The following is a 6,000-nucleotide window of genomic DNA, read 5'->3' on the forward strand; positions in this document are numbered from 1 at the left end:
TCTCTTTACTCGTTCTGTAATGCATCATCCCGCAACTAACTCATTAGTCACATTCCTTGCAAGGCTTATAGTGATGTGCATTACCGAGAGGGCCCAGAGATACCTCTCCGATAGACGGAGTGACAAATCCTAATCTCGATCTATGCCAACTCAACAAACACCATTGGAGACACCTGTAGAGCATCTTTATAATCACCAAGTTATGTTGTGACGTTTGATAGCACACAAGGTGTTCCTCCGGTATTCAGGAGTTGCATAATCTCATAGTCAGAGGAACATGTATAAGTCATGAAGAAAGCAGTAGCAATAAAACTGAACGATCATTATGCTAAGCTAATGGATGGGTCTTGTCCATCACATCATTCTCTAATGATGTGATCCCGTTCATCAAATGACAACACATGTCCATGGCTAGGAAACTTAACCATCTTTGATTAACGAGCTAGTCAAGTAGAGGCATACTACTACCTCTTGAGCACTGCATTGGTTTTCCCCGAAGAGGAAGGGATGATGCAGCAAAGTAGCGTAAGTATTTCCCTTGGTTTTTGAGAACCAAGGTATCAATCCTGTAGGAGGCTACGCGCGAGTCCCTCGTACCTGCACAAAACAAATAAATCCTCGCAACCAACGCAAATAGGGGTTGTCATCCCTATAAGGCCACTTACGAGAGTGAGATCTGATAGATATGATAAGATAATATTTTTGGTATTTTTATGATAAAGATGCAAAGTAAAATAAAGGCAAAGTAAATAGCAAAGGAAATAACTAAGTAGTAGGAGACTAATATGATAAAGATAGACTCGGGGGCCATAGGTTTCACTAGTGGCCTCTCTCACTAGTGGCCTCTCTCAAGAGCATAAGTATTGCAAAGATAACCAATCATACATAAAAGAATTCAAAGAAGATTCAAATATTGTTCATAGATAGACTTGATCATAAACCCACAATTCATCGGTCTCAACAAACACACCGCAAAAAGAAGATTACATTGAATAGTTCTCCATAATAGAGTGTATTGAGATCCAAAAAGAGAGAAGAAGCCATCTAGCTACTAACTATGGACCCGTAGGTCTGAGGTAAACTACTCACACTTCATCGGAGAGGCCATGGTGTTGATGTAGAAGCCCTCCGTGATCGATGCCCCCTCCGGCGGAGCTCCGGAACAGGCCCCAAGATGGGATCTCGTGGATACAGAAAGTTACGACGGTGGAATTAGGGTTTTGGCTCCGTATCTGATCGTTTGGGGGTACGTAGGTATATAGAGGAGGAAGGAGTACGTCGGTGGAGCAACAGGGGGCCCACGAGGGTGGAGGGCGCGCCTGGGGTAGGCAGGCCCGCCCCCCTACCTCGTGGCCTCCTCTTTTCTTTCTTGATGTAGGGTCCAAGTCTCCCTGGTCTTGTTCGTTGAGAAAATCACGTTCCCGAAGGTTTCATTCCGTTTGGACTCCGTTTGTTATTCCTTTTCTTCGAAACCCTAAAACAGGCAAAAAACAGCAATTCTGGGTTGGGCCTCCGGTTAATAGTTTAGTCCCAAAAATAATATAAAAGTGAATAATAAAGCCCAGTAATGTCCAAAACAGTAGATAATATAGCATGGAGCAATCAAAAATTATAGATACGTTGGAGACGTATCAAGCATCCCCAAGCTTAATTCCTGCTCGTCCTCGAGTAGGTAAATGATAAAAAACAGATTTTTTGATGCGGAGTGCTACTTGGCATAATTTTAATGTAATTCTTCTTAATTGTGGTATGAATATTCAGATCCGAAAGATTCAAGACAAAAGTTCATATTGACATAAAAATAATAATACTTCAAGCATACTAACTAAGCAATTATGTCTTCTCAAAATAACATGGCCAAAGAAAGTTCATCCCTACAAAATCATATGGTTTAGTCATGTTTCATTTTCGTCACACAAGAATGCTCTCATCATGCACAACCCCGATGACAAGCCAAGCAATTGTTTCATACTTTAGTAATCTCAAACCTATAAACTTTCACGCAATATATGAGCGTGAGCCATGGACATAGCACTATGGGTGGAATAGAATATAATGAAGGGGGTTATGTTAATGCAAGGAGTAGGGATCGCCATGTAACGGATGCACTAGAGCTATAAACGTATGAAAGCTCAACAAAAGAAACTAGTGGGTGTGCATCCAACTTGCTTGCTCATGAAGACCTAGGGCACTTGAGGAGGCCCATTGTTGGAATATACAAGCCAAGTTCTATAATGAAAAATTCCCACTAGTATATGAAAGTGACAAAACAAGAGACTCTCTAACATGAAGATTAAGGTGCTAGTTTGAAGCACAAGTGTGGCAAAGGATAGTAACATTGTCCCTTCTCTCTTTTTCTCTCATTTTTTCTTTTTTTTTCTTTGGGCCTTTTCTCTTTTTTTATGGCCTTTCTCTTTTTTGGGCCTTTTCTTTTTTATGGCCTTTCTCTTTTTTTTATTCCTCACTTGGGACAATGCTCTAGAAAATGATGATCATCACACTTCTATTTATTTACAACTCAATGATTACAACTCGATACTAGAACAAAAGATGACTCTATATGAATGCCTCTGGTGGTGTACCGGGATATGCAATGGACCAAGAGTGACATGTATGAAAGAATTATGAACGGTGGCTTTGCCACAAATACTATGTCAACTACATGATCATGCTAAGCAATATGACAATGATGAATGTGTCATGATGAACGGAATGATGGAAAGTGCATGGCAATATATCTCGGAATGGCTATGGAAATGCCATAATAGGTAGGTATGGTGGCTGTTTTGAGGAAGATATAAGGAGTTTATGTGTGAAAGAGCGTATCATATCACGGGGTACGGATGCACCGGCGAAGTTTGCGCCAACTCTCAATGTGAGAAAGGGCAATGCACGGTACCGAAGAGGCTAGCAAGGATGGAAGGGTGAGAGTGCGCATAATTCAACATTAGTCATAAAGAACTCACATACTTATTGCAAAAATCTACCAGTCATCAAAAACCTCAGTACTACGCGCATGCTCCTAGGGGGATAGATTGGTAGGAAAAGATCATCGCTCGTCCCCGACCGCCACTCATAAGGAGGACAATCAAATAACACCTCATGTTTCAAATTTGTTGCATAATGTTTACCATACGTGCATGCTACGGGACTTGCAAACTTCAACACAAGTATTTCTCAATTTCACAACTACTCAACTAGCACGACTTTGATATTATTACCTCCATATCTCAAAACAATCATCAAGCATCAAACTTCTCTTAGTATTCAAAACACTCTTAAGAAAATTTTACTAACTTTGAATTCCTAGCATATTAGAATTTTAGTAAATTACCATGCTATTAAGAATCTCAAAATAATCTAAGTGAAGCATGAGAGATCAATAGTTTCTATAAAACAAATCCACCACCGTGCTCTAAAAGATATAAGTGAAGTACTAGAGCAAAACTATATAACTCAAAAGATATAAGCGAAGTACATAGAGTATTCTAACAAATTCCAAATCATGTATGGCTCTCTCAAAAGGTGTGTAAAACAAGGATTATTGTGGTAAACTAAAAATCAAAGACTCAAATAATACAAGACGCTCCAAGCAAAACACATATCATGTGGCGAATAAAAATATAGCTCCAAGTAAAGTTACCGATAGAAGTAGACGAAAGAGGGGATGCCTTCCGGGGCGTCCCCAAGCTTTGGCTTTTAGGTGTCCTTAGATTATATTGGGGGTTCCATGGGAATCCCCAAGCTTAGGGTCTTGCCACTCCTTGTTCCATAATCCATCAAATCTTTACCCAAAACTTGAAAACTTCACAACACAAAACTTAAAGTAGAAAATCTCGTGAGCTCCGTTAGCGAAAGAAAATAAAAGACCACTTCAAGGTACTGTAATGAACTCATTCTTTATTTATATTGGTGTTATACCTACTGTATTCCAACTTCTCTATGGTTTATAAACTATTTAACTAGCCATAGATTCATCAAAATAAGCAAACAACACACAAAAAACAGAATCTGTCAGAAACAGAACAGTCTGTAGTAATCTGTAGCTAGCGCAAGATCTGGAACCTCAAAAATTCTAAAATAAATTTCTGGACGTGAGGAATTTATCTATTAATCATCTTCAAAAATAATTAACTAAATATCACTCTCCAAATAAAAATGACAGCAGTTCTCGTGAGCGCTAAAGTTTCTGTTTTTTACAGCAAGTTCAACAAGACTTTCCCCAAGTCTTCCCAACGGTTCTACTTGACACAAACACTAATTAAACACAAAAAAACACAACCAAAACAGAGGCTAGATAAATTATTTATTACTAAACAGGAGAAAAAAATCAAGGAATAAAAATAAAATTGGGTTGCCTCCCAACAAGCGCTATCGTTTAACGCCCCTAGCTAGGCATAACAAGCAAGGATAGATCTAGGTATTGCCATCTTTGTGTTGGGGAACGTAGCATAAATTCAAAATTTTCCTACATGTCACCAAGATCTATCTATGGAGTCATCTAGCAACGAGGGAGGAGTGAATCTACATACCCTTGTCGATCGCGCGCGGAAGCGTTCAAGAGAACGGGGTTGATGGAGTCGTACTCGTCGTGATCCAAATCACCGATGATCCTAGCGCCGAACGGACGGCACCTCCGCGTTCAACACACGTACGGAGCAGCGAAATCTCCTCCTTCTTGATCCAGCAAGGGGGGAGGAGAGGTTGATGGAGATCCAGCAGCACGACGGCGTGGTGGTGGAACTAGCGGGATTCCAACAGGGCTTCGCCAAGCGCTGCGGGAGGAGGGAGATGTGTCATGGGAGGGAGAGGGAGGCGCCAGGGCTTGGGTTGGGCTGCCCTCCCTTCCCCCCACTATATATAGGTCCAAGGGAGAGGGGGAGGCGCAGCCTTGGCCCTTCCTCCAAGGAAGGGTGCGGCCAGGGGAGGAGTCCCTCCTCCCCAAGGCACCTCGGAGGTGCCTTCCCCCTTTAGGACTCTTCCTTTCCCTCTTCTCTTGGCGCATGGGCCTCTTGGGGCTGGTGCCCTTGGCCCATATAGGCCAAGGCGCACCTCCTACAGCCCATGTTCCCCCCCGGGGCAGGTGGCCCCACCCGGTGGACCCCCGGGACCCTTCCGGTGGTCCCGGTACAATACCAGTGACCCCAAAACTTGTCCCGATGGCCGAAATAGCACTTCATATATATAATTCTTTACCTCCGGACCATTCTGGAACTCCTCGTGACGTCCGGGATCTCATCTGGGACTCCGAACAACTTTCGGGTTACCGCATACTAATATCTCTATAACCCTAGCGTCACCGAACCTTAAGTGTGTAGACCCTACGGGTTCGGGAGACATGCAGACATGACCGAGATGACTCTCCGGTCAATAACCAACAGCGGGATCTGGATACCCATGTTGGCTCCCACATGCTCCACGATGATCTCATTGGATGAACCACGATGTCAAGGACTTAATCAATCCCGTATACAATTTCCTTTGTCTAGCGGTACGATACTTGCCCGAGATTCGATCATCGGTATCCCGATACCTTGTTCAATCTCGTTACCGACAAGTCTCTTTACTCGTTCCGTAACACATCATCCCGTGATCAACTCCTTGATCACATTGTGCACATTATGATGATGTCCTACCGAGTGGGCCCAGAGATACCTCTCCGTTTACACGGAGTGACAATTCCCAGTCTCGATTCGTGCCAACCCAACAGACACTTTCGGAGATACCTGTAGTGTACCTTTATAGCCACCCAGTTACGTTGTGACGTTTGGCACGCCCAAAGCACTCCTACGGTATCCGGGAGTTGCACAATCTCATGGTCTAAGGAAATGATACTTGACATTAGAAAAGCTTTAGCATACGAACTACATGATCTTGTGCTAGGCTTAGGATTGGGTCTTTGTCCATCACATCATTCTCCTAATGATGTGATCCCGTTATCAATGACATCCAATGTCCATGGTCAGGAAACCGTAACCATCTATTGATCAACGAGCTAGT

Source organism: Triticum dicoccoides, chromosome 2A, assembly GCF_002162155.2.
Source record: "Triticum dicoccoides isolate Atlit2015 ecotype Zavitan chromosome 2A, WEW_v2.0, whole genome shotgun sequence".
Lineage (NCBI taxonomy): Eukaryota > Viridiplantae > Streptophyta > Magnoliopsida > Poales > Poaceae > Triticum > Triticum dicoccoides.